The sequence below is a fragment of the Dromaius novaehollandiae genome, chromosome 15 (genome assembly GCF_036370855.1).
Source record: "Dromaius novaehollandiae isolate bDroNov1 chromosome 15, bDroNov1.hap1, whole genome shotgun sequence".
Lineage (NCBI taxonomy): Eukaryota > Metazoa > Chordata > Aves > Casuariiformes > Dromaiidae > Dromaius > Dromaius novaehollandiae.
Window position 1 is genome coordinate 863,170 of NC_088112.1, and position 19,720 is coordinate 882,889.

Sequence of the window (19,720 nt, forward strand, 5' to 3'; positions counted from 1 at the left end):
AACAGTCACAAGCAATCAGGATCTTAGGCTCAGGCTCATGCAAAAAAGCAATACTGAAGAGACTTCAAAGACTTGAAATTCAAAGCCTACCTAACACATTACTCATGCCGCAGCCATCAAGATACAAGACTGTCACCAGAATACTGCAATTTTAATTAACCTCTGAGTAGCATGACTGAGCAAGACATTTCTTATATTAGGTTTCCCCAAGCTTTTCTCCATTTGAGAAACATAAGAACTATCCTGATTTAAATAGTTTTATTCTGCTATTGTCCTTTTGCCATGATAGGCTTTAAAAGACTGTTTTCTTGCACATTATATACTACTTCCTACGCTTCACAGGGTTCTGGGAGAAACACTGGGAAGATTATTTGCTTCTGCTGGCATGGAGCAGGAGAGGTGTAGCAAGCCTCACTGACAAGCAGTCTGTAGGATCCTCTGGAAGGTGTTGGAAAAGACGAGCAGCTGGGCTAGCCCGACCCAGATGCTCAGCATACTGCATTAACTGTTAGAGATGTGCAGATTTTAAGGCCAGAGGAGAGCATTAGCACATCTAGTCTGAGCTCTGGCATGACACAGATTAATGATTTCACCTTCATGACTCTATAGCAAGACCAAAAGTCATCTGCCCAGCCAAAGCCAAGTGAGTCAAGGCTTTGAGCTATGTTTAGCTGCTGCAGTCCTTGACTTAGCGTTGAACTGAGCTTTGTTTATGACTTGCTATTTCATCACCTCAAAGAGCTGACTGTCCCTCCCCAAGGAAGGATCCTTATTTACAGGTTACTCCTGCCTGAATTTCATTAGCATGTTAGCATCTGTATACATGCTGTAGGGCTCTCAGCTCTGTTCCATTCTCCGCCTATAAGAGCCAGTCTGATTACAACACCCAGGAGAACATTACAAACTCTGAGCAATTCCACAGACATACTTCAAGGTAATAGCATTAATGCCCCTCCTATGACAATACTGAAAAGCATTTGAATCTCACCAGGCTGAGTTTTCCCAAACCTTGCCCGGCCCACAGTTTGTCATTCAGCTGAATTAATTCTAATGCTCCTTTTGCTATGCAGACCAAAGAGTCATCATTAACTGCTAAGGCAGTGCTGTTACCTTTCAAATGATTTTTTTCTTAATGCTTTTGACGAGAGTTTTAACAGTTAAGTCAATGCCAGTCATCAGAGGAATTTTGTTTATTTTTCTCTGCATGGCCAGCCAGACCACTTAACTGCTTATCTGAAAATGGACAAGAGAAACAGAAGTTTCAGTTGAAGCTCCTTAACCATTCTACTGCACTGCAACTCTTCCACCAAGCCTGCAGCAAGCCAGTGAGATGCTGTTACTTAGATGCAAAAGACTGCAGAATTAGGACTTAATGCAACAGCCATCCTCAGTCACACCCAAGGCTCATCTAACCCAGGAACTCACCTCAAAATAGTGGCCAAAAGCAAGTTCCTGGGGAAGAACAAGGCCAGCATATATACATGCACACAAGTGTGTATATGCAAACCTACATGTACATAAACACACACAGAGCAGACTAACCATTTGGTGCCCAGTGTGCACCAGACAGCATGCAGACAATTAACACAGCAGGGTAAATTTCTCTGCTGTGAGTTTGTCCAATCTCACTTGAGCCCACGTACCCTTCTAGTGCCCATGTCATGGGGCAGGCATTTCCAACTGGGGTGCTTGCAGGAAGCAGGGAACATAAATCTGTAGTGACCCTCAGGATTTCATGGATCCATCAGAATGGGGAAGAGGCATGCAGCAATTCCCTTTCCATGCTGAAGAGTCCCAACTAGTCTACCAGCTTCTTCTCATCCAGAAGCCAGGCAATTCTTTTGATCATCTTTTCCCCCCCCCCCCCCCCGGTCTGAACCTCTCTAGTTCTATTATCTGCTTTAAATTTCCATGACTAGAAGTACATACAGCATTCAAAAGCAGCACACCACAGATCAAGTGTTTGTTCTTAAGTCTTTCCTTAAGAATCCTTAGGGCTCAGCTTGCTTTAGTGACCACTGCTAAGCTCCAAGAAAGTCACATTCATTACTTCAGTTTTCCAAAGCTCTTATTTAAGAGAACAGTCAGCTCAAAGCCCATTTTCTGTGAAGTTCAGTGAAGTTCTGTGAGGTCTTCCCTTCTGCCCCTTCATGTGCATCAATTCATATTTACCTACATTTAATATCATCACCATTTCAGTGCTGTCACAAGACTTATAAAATGCTGTAATTCTTCAGTTAACTGTGAACTCATTCAGGCAGTGAATGACCTGAATTCAGCTAATGCACTCCTCCCTTTCCAATTTTTCACAGTTGCATTAGACAGACTATTTTCAGGGATCTGCACTGATGGCTTCCCCCTACTGCCAGGGCTGATCATTCACTCATTCCACTGTTTCCCTTACCCATGCAAGAAGCTTGTCCCTTACCCACGCCTCATTTCCTTACAAGCATCTGGTACAGGACCATACCAAAAGGTTTTCTGAAAGCTGTACAAATGCCTGTGCAGCCACACAGGCTAGAAAAATGTCTTTGCAGAAAGATCTTAGATGGTATCAGCAGAACCAGGCTGTACCTGTTACAGCTTAGACACTACTGAACACACACAGTAAGATGAGAGCCTGGCTAAGACTGATAGCTGTGGCAGATAAAAAAACCTGCACATCAGCAGTTCTGTAGAAAAGTCTGGGAAACTGGATATAAGGAGTTAAGAGTCCAAGTCTGGTGATGGTCTGAGCAAACAGGGAAATGACAGCATAGTAAACAAGAAAGAAAACAGGCAAAGAGCACTAGCATTAGCAGCTTTGTTTTAGCCTTGTCAAAATTTAGTTTTTAAAACAGGAGACAGGTTTGGAGTGGAGCTAGTAACTTACCTTCTGCTTGTTAACACTGGGGAAGGAAGAGGAGGACTCATGAAAAAGCTGGAGAGAATCTACCAAGATCTGGGTAGATGTATGTTTAGTAAGGTCAGAAGAACACAAGAGGACAGTGAAGGAGGTGAAGAATGAGATTAATGCAATTTTTTCTTCAAAATTAAATGTAAAATACCAGCACTGAGATTAGGCAAAAAGTGTAAGAGAACATCCAGCAAGAACAGTTTCAACAGCAGCTGTACTGGAGATTATTTGTAATGAACGGGAAGACTAAACTCCAGAAACTTAAAGCATTCAGCAAACCCAGAAGGTGGATGTGAAAACTGGCTTGTCCAAAGGTCTGAAGTACTACTTCTGTCTACTTTCCTTCAAACTCTTCCTCTGCTGTGAAGGTCAGCCTTCTTAAGAGTAGCCTTTGTGCTAAGTAACATTCTCTAGTATATTCTTTCCTCTCCCTCACCTCCAACACCAGTTATTGACTGTCACACATTTTTCCCTACTTACCCTTTCAAACTGCATGACAATACTTAGATTTTACTGTCTCATGAAGTCACATATGACATGTTTACTAGCCCTATTTACTCACCTGGGTATATGTTTGCCAGCCAGGGCCTTGCATCACAAAGCAGATACAAAAAGACATACTTGAGCTCCTAGTCAAAGGCGTGTAAGCTTTGCTGTGGGTTCTCCACCTAACCAGTAATTCCATGCTGGCTGTAACCACCACTAGCTCCTATGAACTTCCATCAAGAGTCACACTTGTGGGTTTCCCAACTAACACCTCTTGCACACAGAGCTCTGAAGAAAGAAACCAACATGTCAGTAAAGCCCTGTCTTTCATGGCAGTCCAAGAGATTCCATTAGGAGGAGTTAGCACAGCACTGTACAGTCTCACCTGAGGTGAAATTTAGTTTAGTACTAAACGCAGCAAATCTTAAGAGATTTTTGATGCCACTAATCATTTGCCCTCTGTCACTGGTTATAAGAGAAGTTACAAACACGTCTGAAGAAAAACACAAAACATACTCCTATTCTTTCTCATCACCCTCAAATTAGCATTTTTGCTAAGAGATAAGTTACTTGGTATGCCATTAAGTTTCCCTAGCTATCTTTGAACTCATTTGTTCCATGAGCAAACATTGTTTCCCCTACCCTAACAGAAGAGTTTAAGTAAGCAGCTCACCCAACCTGTAGAGGCTGTGCACACTGGCTTCCCTAAGGTTGGGGGGGGAGGGGGGGGGACAAATAAACAAAAAGCTCCAACTGAAATAGGAGCTGCTGCCAGTCTGAGAGCTCACTCTCTAAAGATTATGAAAAAGTGCAAGTATGATGCTTTGTATACATGTATATATTTTTTGAACTTGCCCACTTTGGCAAACAATACACCTACAGAAGTCAACATATCCAATGAAAGCATTACAGAAGTAGGGAACTACTGTTCCTTACTCAGCTTTTCCTGTATACTCAGGATTTTCTTTTCTCCAGGCATCTCTCCCAAGCTGAAGGTTCTGCTCCTATGGAGCCTGTCTTATTCTTTAATCATTCTTGCCATCCATTCCTGTCTTTAGCTTTACTATTTCTTTTTCCGATAGTGACACCAGACTGCACAAAATTCTGCTGCCGCAGATTCCCACCACAGCAGCGTTCTGCTTCCCATTTCTTTCCTCGCCAGCTCTTAAGACAGCACTGTACATCAAGCCAAACATGCAGCTCAGGTTTCACTGTACTAATCACAGCCGCAAGTTCCTTCTGAGAGGGAATAGCTAATTTAGAGCCTATCATTGCACACGTATAGCTGGGACTGTTTCCCTTCCCACACACATCATTCACTGTAGTACCAAAACACAACCTCTCCCACCATTTCTCTGGCCAGATACCAGATTCATACACAAGTCTGAGAGCAGCTTTAGTTTCATCAGTCTTGGGGAAAAGAAAAAAAAAGATCGAGCACAAGCTGCCACCTGTTTACTCCTTTGTACAGATCAGTATGTGGCAGGACTCTGGCAGTAACCCCCTCCCCTTGTGAAGACTAGTCACTTATTGCTCCCCTTCATTCTTTTAGAGGGGTTATAAATCAGCGAGATTTATCCTTATCCCACCAAGGGATATCCTAACCATCAAGATTATGAAATCACTGGGAAGGAATCTTCTTCCTGAACTAGTACTTTGTGGTAACCTCACTTATACCGCCACCTGAGATCGCCATCTCCCTTGGCAAGAACAGCCCTGCAGAAGCACAGCATGAGTGGCAGGACTTTTGATCTGAAGATAAAATCAAGCAGGGGGGGAAAGGAAGGGAAAAAAAGCAAGAACAAAGAATAAGGGAAAGCATAATGGTAGGAAAGTTTTACTGGTAACATGCAGGATCCAGAAATAAGGAGCCTTCATACCTTGCTGAGACAACTTGGTTTCACTCCCTACCCTCCCCTAAAAGGCCACATACAAGGCTGGCCTTCCAAAGCACCTCTTCGAGGTCAGCATACTTTTTGAGTTTAAGGAGACTAGAAGCCAGTACAAATTTGCTACTGCATATTGGCACAGATTACACTGCTCCTTGTTATCTTAGCAAAAGAGAAAATAGTATATACAGAAGAGCCATCTGTATTTTTACATCTCATCTGTAAAGAAGAAACACCAATCTCTACGGACGGTTGCCTGCAAGTCAGAACCTTCAAATCCAATCTCCTATTCAAATGGATCGGTTAAATAAAAAGCTAGGGGAGGGGGTAGGGGAAACAACAATCTAATCTGTGTAATGAAACAAGGTTAAAAGCCTCCTATTGCATAGCAAACAGTGTAACAGCTCTCTGAAAGCAAATGGGAATTAATGAGTTTGAAAACAATGAAGATCAGTCTAGAATGTCTAGACAACCCCTGCCTCCTCCACCCAAGAAAAAAAATTAGCAGATTTTAGGCACTTCAAGGCAATAAGTTTGTATTTAAGACAGCAGATCAAGCACTGCACCCCGTACACTGGTGTAGTCAGGAAGAATCACGTTTTGTACATGCTAGATATTGATTCGGTTGGCCTTTGCACAGATGAAGATGGAGGATATGGTGAGAGGCATAGATCCTGAGAATGGCAACTGGGACACGCTGATGCAACCCACCCCTTCCCATGCCTGCAGCACTAGGAAGTAGTTTTCCAATACAGCGCTCTAATGGAAAGTACATTTAACATCAACAATCCAGCTCCTGGCAACAAGCCTAGACCTCAAATTACATTTCATATGAACAGTATCCAAATGAAAAAAGCACAAGTGGCTTTTAAATGGCCCTGGTTCTGTGTCTCCCTCTTACCAGCTTCTTTCCAAGCTCCATTTAGCGATCACATAAAAGGTACATTAAGGATAAATGGCAAGATATTCCATTTTGCTCTATTCATTTCCAGGAAGAGCTTCTACTCAGATTTACCCACTCTGCCCACCCACTTCACCAGGCAGCAGTATCAACCTAGTTGAATAGATGCAGTTCTTGTGCTGTCCATTTATTCTACCAAAAGCCTCCCAAAAATATTGTACTTCCCAAAACACGTCTAAGCAGAAGCAAAAAGCCCAGCTTCATACTACCAATGGAAAACTAGAAAATGCCGCTTTGTTCAAACCAGTTTCATTAAAAGGTCACTGGCTGATATACGATACTCCATAATGGCCAGGAAGTGATGGACTTGCTCGCTTTATTCAGATCTGAATGACTGAAGCCATCAGATCAGTCAGTCCTACTAACTGAAAAAATGCAAGTTTGGATCAACAGGCATTTAACTTCCACAAGGTCCAGAGCTAGATAGTTTCTCCTCTCAGTACCTCTGCAAGTCCTATGGATATCTGAAGTCTTCCCAGCTGTGTAAATGGAGAATGCACCCAATGCACACAAGACTGATGCCTGTGTCCCAGTCCCTTGTTTTCTGTCATGCCTTCTGGACAAAACTCACCACTGGCACGTTTCCAGATGATTTTGATTTCAAAACCCAAGGTGTTGATTAGTGCTAGAGTGCCTGATGTTATGTTGACAGTATTTCCTCACATGAAACTGCCTTTGTAAAGCTTAAAAGTCACAAGATCCGTCCTTGCTGCTCTGTCTCAAGAGGATTTTACAACAATACAGCCTCATGCCCACATGAGTTTGAACACCAGGATTCTCCTGCTGCAGAGAAACGTCAGTATCTTGTCAGTTATGAACACACAAAGCCTCTTCAGAAATACTATTCTAACTGCCTGCTTTCCTCGCTTGCAACATGTTGTCCACTGTGTACCTACACGCTCCTCAGGCTGCGGAAGCAAAAGTGAGAAACTGGAACAGCTGCTTGTATAGCTCAAAAAACACACACAAAGCCAAAGATCTGTTACTGTTATAATAAGAACTGCAGTTGTGTGGAAGAGTCTTGAGGTTTATCAGATAGTTGATAGAAGGTTAGAAGAACATACAGCTAAACACCTGAGACCAACAATAATAAAGTCAGAAAGCAAAGAACCGATCTTCCAAAGGTATAAGGCTTGATGCTGATACGCGACTGAGGTTCAGCACAGTTAAATAAGCAGCTGCAGAAAAAAGTATGAAAAAGCAGAAGCCTTTACGGAACTCATTTCAGATATGGGCATTAATAACTTATTTCATGTTCTGAATATTTCTTGTGCAACATTCTTATTCAAGTCTTTGCATATGTGCTACATTATATAGATTCTTATACATTTCTAGAAGTATCTCTAAAATACTATGCCTGCAGTTAAAGAGATGCATTAAAACAGTTCAAAGGTGCAACAAATACTAAAACCAGAAATCACTGAAAACACCTGAATGTCAACAAAAGTTGAACTAGAGCCTACAAATGATGGTTAAGGTAAGAATTTTTGTTGGTCCAACCAAAAGCAGAATGAAAACAGACAATATAGCTGGCAAGAAAGTTAATAAACACTTGTTAAGATAGATAACATGTTTGTACTTGTTATTCAGATGGTGTTCTGGCAGCATCCAGTAATGGAACAGCCTCCCCAATACTAATAAATCGATGGGGGATACTACTGATTGCATGATGATTACTTACCATCTCATGTGGGAAACACACTGCAGGGCAGCATACAGCTTCTAAGGCACAGTAAAGTCAGTGTATGTACACTGAAATAAAAACAGTTTTTCTACAGCTTCATTACTTCATCACTTAAAACTAGATTTTCCTTACAGGCCAGAAAAAGGAGCAGGATTGAGATTTTTCCTTACGCCTTCTCAGTTACCCTCCTCCTGCTTTTCCTTATCATACCTGCAGTTGTAACATGATGCTTTACTTCAACCCATAAGAAAGATGCAAGAACCCTCTTTAATGGCTGCTTGTCACAGAATACAATCAAATACTTCTAAGGCAGCGCATTATCAATAGTTAAACAAAGAAAGCCTTTGCCTTACACTGTCAGAGGTACAATAGTTATCTTTGCAACACTTCTAACAGCTTCTCTTCAACATGAAATGTAGAGTTCAGAGAATTGCCAAAGGCTCAAAACCAAATGACACTCCAACGATGAATAATGCTAATATGGAAATATCCTTCTGATATACAACTGACGGAAGCAAGACTTTGAGCTTAGTCATCATGACCACCAGGTTTCACCACTGACCTCGAGGAATACAAAAGGCCAGATCTACAGTATAAAGCAGGTGTACTCCACAATGCACCTTGCAACCCTGACTGCCAGTCAGCCATTTACTGAAGCATAGAGCAGCTCCCTCCCTGCCTGCAGCTCTCAACTTCCTTCCAAAGGAAATCGGAATGAAAAGGGAACCAGAATACACAGTAGTAGGAATGTGCACACTCATTTCTACACAAGCAGGTCATGGTTGGGACATGCATCCGGTGGCCATGACAACAGAAGGCAAAAAAAGGCACCTGCCCTGCACCAAAGATGGTAGGCAAAGCGTATATGTCATTTAAAAATCTGGAGGAAAGTGATCTCTCCACATCATATGGTGAGCAAGCCTCAGTAATTCTTCCAGATTGTCTTGTGGGGAATCTAAATCAGCAGGTGGCACTATGCCAGAACCTGACAATAATGATACAACCTGTTTGAATGACTCATGCTTCTTACCATCTTTCTCTATTCCCAAAAATGACAGAGTGCTATTTTCTACTCATTGAGCCATATGGTGTCAGTTCAGAATGGGAAATTGAGACAGACAAAGTACACAAAACAGGAGAGTAGAAAACATCAATATTGAAGGCAGGCATTTGAACACTGCTCATTCAAGTTTGAAAGTCCCACTAGAAGTTTTCACCACCCCTTGGCAAATCTACAGCACATCATCTTGAAATTTAGAAGAGGTATCAGGAGAAATGCAGACCTGTTTATCAAAAATGTGAAGTTACACAAGCTTGCTCCGCCCTGCTACAAAGAGTAACATATTAATCTGAACATGCCCAGAACTACCCCCGAGAGCAAGCAATTCCTCTATTTACCATAAACACTGTCCCTCCAGATAATTCCCTACCAACCCATCATAATGCTAAAAGCAGCAACAACTCTGCTTATGTTTACAGAAGCACTTCAGATTTTTTCTGGAATAAAAAGCTACTGCCAATTTGAAGTATACTATGGACTGACTACTTGCCTAGGTGTTTGGGAGACACACAGCAGCAAACCACCACAGCTGCTTCGTCTGGCCGACATTGGGGGTACCACCCAGCAGGACCTGCACAGCACATGTGCTCCTCACCCATGCTGGGAGCCACTCATTTACACAACATTTCTGTGCCTCTTAAGCCTCTACAGCGAAGAGCCCACCAGCGTCTGCAGATTAGCAGTAACTGCTCTCAAACCTTTCGAGGAATGACAAATCAGTATTTTAACAAAGATGGCCTTTATTAGAAATGAAACAGGGGCAGACAGTAACAGAGTGCTGCAAAAGTTTAGGTACTTGATAAAAATACTCTGTGCAGTGCAGAAGATTATTATCCAACAGGCACATTAATTCTACACCATCCCTAAAAAAGCACTGAAATACAGTCACTATTAAGTCCCAGCATTTTATGCCTCCTTTTTAGTCTATGTGATATAGTAACAGGGTTTTTATTACCCAGTGTTTCTAGGAAGAGACAGCCTTTTTTATTAGAAAAACTGATGCAGTAAAAGCATAAAGCAGCTGGCAGTCACTCAGCACTATAGTTTTAACACACCTACATTTACTACATTGTAGAGATCTACACCATTTAGACAGCACAGCTGAACCTTCTGTTTATACAAGTCTCAGAACAACAGAAGCCCTAGCAAAAGGGGGAAGCATCAAAAGCAAAAAAAAAGCATTTTTAATTTTCCTTTCAGATATAGCTAAACATGAATCTGGGATGATGGAGACAGATCTTGGGGCTGAACCAGACAAAAGTCTCCCATCTCTGACCATTATGGCAAGGAAAACGAAGGGAGCAGGCTCCTTTCTTTAATTCTCCTATTTCACCAAGACATTTGATTATGCAAAGGAGGTCTCTAGTGGCTGTAGGAACAGGAAATGCAAATCCAGGACAACTGCATTTAAGCACAGGGTGCAGTATTACTGTTTCTAACTCAGAGGACTGCTAGCATATTTATTGCTATATGGCTGGGTAAATATGCCCAACTGCTCTGACTACTGATTTGCCTTCCTATTCTCTCCCCTGCACCCCCACCACACAGACAAGCAACTGCAACAGGGAAGTACTGCTCTCCCTGACACATGCTGTGAGACGGTAAGACACCGCAGTGACTTCACAGCTATATCGGTCCCTACAACAAAAGCTTCAAAATGTTTAAAGGAACTTTTTGGTAAACAAACAATTATAACTGGCAGAAGGGGGAGGAACATCCTGAAGCAAACAGCTCTACTGCCCCAGCTAACAGAGGGCTGTTTCACTGTTGAATCACCCCTTTTGCCCCAGAATAGTATCTATCCCCACCGAGACGTGGGGAGACTTGTGCTGCTGCCACCAGAGCAGCCAGTCCCACTGCCCTGGAGGGAGGGAGGCGCTCTCCTTTCCTCTTCGCCCCGAGATGTTTTGCTCTTCCTTCCCCTCAGGAAACAAGAGCGGTCAGCACGTTTCTCACAGCAAAGGCTCCGCGCCTCGGCGGGCAGGGCGATGCCCCAACCCTCCGCCCCCGCGCCGGGCTGCCCAGAGCCGCCCCACAGCCGCTCCGCTTCCCTCCCAGCCTCACAGCCCCCCTCGCCACCAACCCGCAGGGGAAAGATGGGGCGGCCCAGTCCCACGCCAAGCTCTCGCAGCCCCGTCTCCCCCTCCCCCCCCCAGGCTGCTCTCAGCCCCACACCAAGCTCTCGCAGCCCCATTTCCCCCCACCAGGCTGCTCCCGGCCCCACGCCAGGCTCTCACAGCGCCCCCCCCCCCCCCGGCTGCTTCCAGCCCCACATACAGCTCTCACAGATTTCCCCCCCCCCGGCTGCTCCCAGCCCCACGCCAAGCCGCTCCGACCCCCCCCCCCAAGGCTCTCCCAGCGCCCCCCCCAGCGGCGCGAGGCCCCACACGACCCGCCCGTACCTGAGGCACTGCCCGTCTCGCGCCGCCGCTTGCACCTGCTGCTCCCCCCACCGCTGGCAGTGACGTCAGAAAACAAGGGGAGGAGCTAGTCGCCCGACGGCTAAATAAGAATCGGGCTGGGGGGAGGAGGGGACGTCACGAGCCCGTGCTTCCGTGCGCGCGCGCGCTCCGCGGTTACCCGCTGCGCGAGCTGCGGAGCCTCCGCACCTCCTCTGCGCCTGCCCGCTCAGCCAATGGCCGCGAGGCGGGGGCGCGGCCCCGCCCTCCAGGGGGTGGGGTGGTCTCGCCCCGAGCCCCGCCCCGCCGGCTCCCCGGCCGCGGGGCGCCACGCTGGCCGCTGGCGCCGCTCGTGTTCGGCCGACCGGCCGGGAGCAGCCGGGGGGGCCGGGCAGGAATGGCGGGGGCTGGTGCTGGCTGACCCAGCTCCCTCAGGGCTGCGCCGGGCCCGGGGACTGGTATCGCACTGCCTCCCTGGGGCTGCCCTGTGCTCGACACCCCTCGTGGTGAATCACATTTCCGTGTAGCTGAGGGGAATTTCCCTCGTCCCAGCTTGTTCCTGTTGCCCTCTCACTGTGCGGCTCCCAGAGGAGTCGGGTCCTGCCTTGGCTGCATCCTCCCGTCGCGGGGCTGAAGGCATCGTTAACATCTCCCTGTTGCCTTCACCAGACAGAACAGACACAGTTCTCCCAGCTGCTCCTCACGTGCTTCGGCCCTTCGTAAATCCCTGCTGGCTGCTCCCAGGGCCCTTCTTGTCCTTCAGGTGTCTGGAAGCAGCTGCCAGGAGGATTTGCTCCATCTCCTTCCCAGGGACTGAGGTGAGGCTGAGCAAGTGGTAGTCTTCCAGGTCTTCCTACTCTCCCTCCTTGAAAACTTGCCTTTTTCCATCAGGAAACCTCCCTCAATTGCTATGACCTTCCAAGGCATGGGCCAGCTCCCTCAGCACCCTCGGATGCATCCCGCCTGGTCCCATGGACTTGAGTGGGACCAGATAGCTCAAGTGCACCTCAAGTCAATCTTCCTCTCGTGTGGGTAATTCCTCGCTCTTGCCAACTCTGCTGTTAGCCCCAGGGACCTGGGAGGCTTGAGGACAAGCCTCAGGAGTAAAAAATGAGTCAAAGAAGGCCTCAGGCTTTTTGAGGTCCATGGTTGCTAGGTCCCCCACCCCAGTGAGCAGCTGGCCCACGTGTCCCTTAGCCTTCCTTCTGCTGCCAATGTACTTCTAGGAGCTCTCCTTGTTGTCCACACCCCTCACTGGCTCCCACTCCAGCTGAGCTTTGGCTCTCCCAGGTTCACTGCTGCCCACACAGGCAACGCCTCTCCATCCCTCCCAGGTTCCTCCTTGTGCCCACTTCCACTTTCTGTGTGCTTCCTTCTTGCATCTGAGCTCAGTCAGGAGTTCCCTGTTCATCTGTGCTGGTTTCTGCCCCACTTGCTTGACTTCCTGCACAGGAATGGCCTGTTCTTGTGTTTGGAAGTGGTGATCCTTGAAGATGTACCAGCTGTCCTGGCCCCTTTGCCCTCCATTGCAGTCTCACACAGGATCCTGCCAAGCAGATCCCTGAAGAAGCTGAAAACTGCTCTCCTGTATCTGAGGTTGTGGTTCTGCTATTTGTCTCGCACCTTTCTCTGAGGAGCTGAAACTCTGCCATCTCATGGTCACTGCAACCACGGCTGCCTTCAACTTTTGCATTCCCAACCAACTTGTCCTTGTTTGTGAGTAATGGCTCTAGCAGAGCATTTCTCCTAGTTGCCTTGTCAATCACCTCTGTAAAAAAAAGTCCTTAATATCCTTAATACACTACTGGATTCAACACAAGTCTCCTGGATTGCAGACATCATGCAGATATTGGTAAATATACATTAAAACGCTGGTGCATTTCTGAGAGGTTTAAGAGCTGAAAAGGGCTCTTCTTGACCATTCTGTCCCTGCTCCGTTGCTGTCTTTGAGAGTCTAGGAGGGGCAGAAAAATGGTTGCTCAGCAAAGCAGCCTATATGTGGAAAGTCAGAAATCAGGACTTATCAAAAATTAATCTAAGTTAGATCTTAAAAAGAAAACTAAAACAAAACCCAAACTACAGCTGAATTAGAACTAAGAAAGAGGAAACAAGGCCACAGTGCAAAAAAAGATAAGGTTGAGATTAAAAGAATGTGGGTGCATCCCTCTCAAATTAAATGAATGCTCGGCCTCAATTTTCATAGAGGACGCTGACACAGAACACACAGGCAGCAGCAGCAGAGCTAATAGGAATTAATGCAGGGAATTGGAAATGAACCTTTCTGAGGCAGTAGCAAGGCTGGGAGAGGTTCATCTCTGCCAGGGAGCTCTGACATGATGACAGCTCTCAGCCCTCCCAGGACAGAGCATGGATCTGAATGTGTCTGTTAAATGCAATGTGAGAGACCTTGCCTGGAGAAAGCCCTGACTGAGATCTCTTCTGCAATATCACCTGCAGCAGAGTGAAGGTTTTTGGGTTGCCTGGCAAAACTCAGGCTAATAGGTAATGTGATTGTTCCTTATAAATGCCTCAGGAGGGAAACATGGTGGAGGGAAGAGCTAGGCAAATCTAAAACCAAACCGACTATGTATGAAATGTAGCCTGAAATTTAGAAGACAATTTCTAACCATCAACATTGAAAGAATCCAGAACTGCCTTCAAATAAAAGCAAATATTTTGACTGCAAAGTGGATGTGGATACATTTAAAAGCAGGACTGTATGATGGGGGCTCCTGGGACGGGATTCAGCAATCCCGGAGACCTCTCCTGGTCTCATTTCCACACAATGCTCCCACTCTCTGAGGGCTCGACTGGAGTTGACAGGGACAGCTCTGCCCTGGAAGCTGCAGTCTAATGCCTTCATATGTAGCTTTCATTGCCCTACAATATTATTTACGTGTGCATTTGTAAACAACAGGGACATGCGTACCAGTTACTCAGGTTTTGATATAATATCTTGTAGCCTTTTGCTAATTACAGGAAACTTGCACATGAAACCTTCCAAGCACAGGTATTGGGAAAGCAGCTGTCCAGATTTGCTCAGATAAAATAGGTCAGGGCCATGGGTCAAAGTACTATATTATCATGCCTGCCTTAAGCACATGTCTGTGACTCATGCTTATGACTCACTGCAAGAGGGACAGCAACCTACTGCCTGAAAGCTGCTCCCAAGTCACTCCTGTGCCTGGAGTGGTGCAAGGTGTTTTGGGAAGCCGTGGAAGTATCTGTGACTGCAGGATAATAACACACAGGGGGTGGAGGAGAACGATCCCTGTTCCTGCACTGCCTCGCACGCAGAAATGAACTTCCTTTTCCCCTTCATGAATTAGTACATAAAATCAGGCCAGTTTAATACTGGTTCTCTGATGAGGCTTGGTTATTCAAATTAGTATAGGAGATGCTGCATGCTTGGGCAATAGAAGAATGAGATATACAACTACCATTTTTCTCTATGAAGCATCCCAACAAGCACTGTAGTGAGTGTATCCCAAATTAAACCTGCTGGCTGATGGGAGGTGCAATGCATAACAGATTTCAGAGAGCCCATCTCAGGAAATCAAATTCTCTGGCTAAGGCTGTGATCTCCCTAATACAGTGAGCTAACGACCAACTCACTCATTCCCTCCTTTCTCTGCTCCCAGACGCAATGCCCTGCTGCCAGGTCTGGCACTTGTCAGAGCCTCCTCTGAGGCAATTTACTCTGCAAAAGGGAGTAAAACTAACATAGCAAAATAAAAAAATCCCCTGGATAATTTTGCACCAAGCTAGTGGGTTCAAGTTGCTTGCGCAGCGGGTGTGAGGAATGGGAGAGCTGGCGCAAATGGGCTGAGGGAAAGGCACTGCAAACACGGGTGCGACAGGGGCGCTCAGCTGCCATCTCAGCTGCCCTGGAAGCTGCAGTCTAACTCCTTCACATGTAGCTTTCACTACAATATTATTTGCGTATGCATTTGCAAATGATACTCCTTGGCCAGGTACGTTACAGCAGACATCATATACACTGTTCTGCTGGTTAACATTAAACTTGTCTCAGTTCTTTACTGCAGTGCCACTGGGTACACACCATTGTCTTGTCAAACATTAACTAAAAAAGCAGCTCGAAAAATGCCACGTGGCAGCATTAAGATCTTATAAGGACACTCGATACTTAAATCTCCTTATTACCCAGTTTGCAAATACTTCAAATATTAAGGCAATCAAAGCTTGATTGCTCTTATTACCCCTCCAACAGAAATTATATGCTCATTTTGGGATTCACCCACTTTCAGTCAGCTGTGTTAGCACATCACGAGATGCGCTCCTTACCTACGAGGTTGTGGGAACATCCTTAAAGTGTTACATATGTAGAACTAAATGGGTTCACTTCAACTCCACCATAGGCTTCCCTATGCATTTGCGTGGGAGCATGACATGGTCAGTACTGAGTCTCAGCTGAGCACAGGAAACTTCGCAAGATACACTGATGTGATCACTTGAAAATGTTGTCTGAGATGCTGGAAGACATGGAGGCTTTTGCACCTATCAAAACAGTCCCCCTTGCATCTTTCTTTTACCAGTGATTTTGTCCCTCACTTTTTCCTGTTTCTTAATATGACCTACTGTTATTCACAAACATGGGAAGGGGAATGTGAATCCTGTTCACTGAGAAAAACATGCTGCCAGGAAACTCCAGTTTAACAACTTTTGTTTCACCAAGCTCTCCCTGCCACTGCCAGCTCAGTGGCTTTGCAATCACAGCTTTTTCCTTTGGTGTTTACTTTTTTCCCTCTTATTTCCTGAAAGACATAAACAAGAGGGAATGACTTGACCTTGTAGAGGACAAATACCAAAGCTGAATCCACCACACAGCACACCAAACTGCGGAGAAGGTGAATTGTAAGATGGAGAATAGCTGAGTGCAAGACCATTGCCCAGAGAATCTGCTGCAGTTCCTTGCCTCCATTCTTGCTGCCTTTTGCATCTCTTTCCACACAGTTGTTCAGTTAAAACTTATTGCAAAAGCCTTGTGAAACACCCCACTGTCTTGCAAGAGGGTTATGTGAGATTACAGGATGCAGGCAGGGCAGTTTTGCTGGTTACCGGTTTTGGTAGGGGTGTCTGTGGGGCAGAAGAGATGAGAGAGGACACATCTGTACCTTTTTCTTTCCAGCAATGTCCACTGAAGGGGTCCTGTCCATCCCCATGCTCCCACCAACCTGAATATTCATTCCTACTCCATGCCAGCCCCTCAGCACAAAAATGCCTTTGCAGGACTATGTGAGCAGATCCAGAATCAATAAAGCATTGCAGAATGAAAATGCTGCCTTGGAGGATAAATTCAATGGATCTTCACTCTGTGTGCTGAAATCTCAAGACCTGCCTGGGGACAAAGGTCTTTTTCCCCATGCATCAGGAAAGTTTCCTAACTTGCTTGATGAAAACTAACAGTGTAAATATTCAGGTCCATAGTTTCTTCCTGGGACATAGCTGGATTTAGAAGAAGACATCTGTCCGCCCTGCCAGGAGCTCTGCCTGGGTGTCCGATCCAAATCAAATGAATGCTGCCGGACTGTGAGAAAATGGGACTAGTATTTCTGAGAGTGGAACCATGGCCGCAGTGTCCTGCAGCAACGCAGGCTGCAAAAAGCACATGTGAAATTGGTCCCCACTGCACTGGCCAATCCACTCTGAGTCATGTCCTCCTGACACTATGCTGTTCAACAAGTTCAATGTCCCTTCACATCTTTCTAGCCTTGGCTGGGTGAGTCTAAGTGCTGCACTCTAAAAACTGGAGCTGTGACAGGCACGTGATGCTTGTTTATCCCTTCTTCCTTGGGATGGGTTCTGGTTGCCTTCCACTGACTTACCCTCTGGACCAAACCCAGTAACTGCTCCTTGCCTTGGTTTCTCCATCTAGCAGTGAATTGAGAGTATTACTGGCAGCATCTCCCTCTCTCCCTTTTCATCTTCAAAGTGCTGGAAAGCACCATGTGCTAGAGAAGTGCCCAAGGCTGGTACATTGCTTGCTGTGCAAGATACTTCTGAAGTTGATCTGCTCTTCTGCTTCCATGTCACAGGACTTTGGGTCCTTCCAAAGCTGCTGTATAGCCCTGGGTCCCCATGAAGTCTCTGACTTGGAAGTGTCTCAATGAAGTCTTTGTGCTCCATCATGCCCAAGGCTTTTGATCTCTGCCTGCTTCCTGCTTGTCTCTCACTCCCATCCCACCCAGTGAAGTAAGATGTATTCTGGAATATCTGAAGGCTGTTATATTCAGGTGTATGGAAATAATATACCATTAAGGACCAGGCTCATAGCTGGTGCAGAGAAATTAGTTGATCACTTCGGATGACATTGTTTTACTTAGGCTAAGGAGACATCTCATTGTGATCCATTATCCTCTGGATCAGAATATGATGCACCAAATCTTGAGCTTGAAGAGAAGCTGATAGTTATATAGTGGGGGTTTTGTGCTGCCTTGCACAGCCATGTCACCTGAGTTTATTGGAGCCCTGGCCATGACAGTAGGATGAGGCAAGAAGAAGCACCCAAGGAAATCCAGGCCAGGCAGCCGCACCTCCATCCCTGGAAAGGTGATGGAACAGCTCATCCTGGATGCCATCTCTAAGCATGTGAAGGATAAGAAGGTGATCAGGAGTAGTGAGCTTGGATTCACAAAGGGAAAATCATATTTAACCAATCTGATGGCCTTCTATGATTGGAAGACTGGCTGGGTAGATGAGGGGAGAATAGTGGATGTTGTCTACTTGGACTTCAGTAAGGCTTTTGGCACTGTCTCGCATAGCATCCTCATAGGCAAGCTTAAGAAGTATGGGCTAGATGAGTGAATAATGAGGTAGATTGAGAAGTGCCTGAAGGGCAGAGCTCAGAGGGTTGTGATCAGTGGCACAAAGTCTAATTGGAGGCCTGTAGCTAGCTGTGTTCCCCAAGGGTCAATCCTGGGTCCAATCTTGTTCAAGTTATTCATCAATGACCTGGACGAAGGGACAGAGTGCACCCTCAGCAGGTTTACTGAAGTTGTAAAACTGGGAGGAGCGGCTGATACACCAGAGGGCTGTGTTGCCATTCGGAGGGACCTTGACAGGCTAGAGAGATGGGCAAAAAGGAGCCCCATGGAGTTCAACAAAGGGAAGTGCAGGGAGGAATAACTCCATGCCCCAGGACAGGCTGGGGGCTGACTGGAAAGCTCTGTGGAGAAGGATCTGGGAGTCCTGGTGGACACCAAGTTGACTATGAGCCAGCAAGGTGCCTTTGTGGCCAAGAAGGCCAATGGCATCCTGGGCTGCATGAGGAAGTGCATTGGCAGCAGGTCAAGGGAGGTGATGCTTCCCCTCTAGTCAGCCCTGGTGAGGCCACAGCTGGAGTCCTGGGTCCAGTTCTGGGCTCCCCAGTAGAAGGGAGAGATGGAGCTACTGGAGTGGGTCCAGCGAAGGGCTACTAAGATGCTTAAGGGGCTAGAGCATCTCTCACGTGAGGAAAGGCTGAGATAGCTGTGACTGTTCAACCTGGAGAAGAGAAGAGTGAGGGGGGATCTTATGAATGTGTTTAAACACCTGAACGGAGGGTGTAAAGAGGATGGGTCCAGACTCTTTTCAGTGGTGCCTAGTGACAGGACAAGAGGCAATGGGCACAAACAAAATCACAGGAATTTCCTTCTGAACATAAGGGAAACCTATTTTCCTGTGAGGGTGATGGAGGACTGGAACAGGTTGCCCAGAGAGGCTGTGGAGTCTGCATCCTTGGAGATATTCAAAAGTCATCTGGACAGGGTCCTGTGCAATGTGCTCTAGGTGACCCTGCTTGAGCAGGGGAGTTGGACTAGATGATGTCTAGAGGTCCCTTCCAAGCTCAATCATTCTGTGATTCTGTGATTCTGTGACTCAAGGCTGAGACACAAATTGTGTTCCACTTTGGGGAGTTTTCAGGGTGCAAAGCAATTGATGACAAATCAGTCTGTGCTGCAGCTGGGAATCTTATGCAGATGTCGAGAGGCAAATACAGCATCTGCCAGAAGCCAGAGTCATGTGTCTCCCTGAATTAGCAAGAAATAGCTCAGAAGGGCTGCTAAAGATGAGTCAGTTTGGAGGCTAAATCTTGCTAGTAGGATCTAGAAATCCAGGCTCTACTTGTCCTTCTGAGTTCAGATATACCAAGTCTCTTGGTTTCTGAATCCCTAGGTCTTTGGATGTAAGCCACTGGATCTAGGAGAGCAAAGTCCAGAAGCCCCAATACGAAGAAAGGCCTCATTTCTTACATTCAGTCTCTGCTGTTGGCTCCCAGGTGGGTCTGCCTCTCTGCCCTAGGTGGGCTGGCAGGACTGGTAGTTATTTCCCTGAAGACAAAGTTT

The 19,720-nt window shown here is 46.1% G+C and overlaps 1 protein-coding gene across 2 annotated transcripts in view; it reads right to left on the reverse strand.

Annotated features, from left to right (window-relative positions):
• CYSTM1 (cysteine rich transmembrane module containing 1) overlaps positions 1-11,613 on the reverse strand; it is a 30,652-nt gene extending 19,039 nt beyond the window's left edge. The window contains exon 1 of one of the 2 annotated variants that reach the window (XM_026105508.2): positions 11,379-11,613. The gene's annotated coding sequence lies outside the window, so the exon portion shown is untranslated. Of the gene's footprint in view, positions 1-1,110; positions 1,247-11,378 lie in introns of those variants that run through there. The other variant, XM_026105509.2, reaches the window with a different exon arrangement.
• Positions 11,614-19,720: the final 8,107 nt, after the last annotated feature.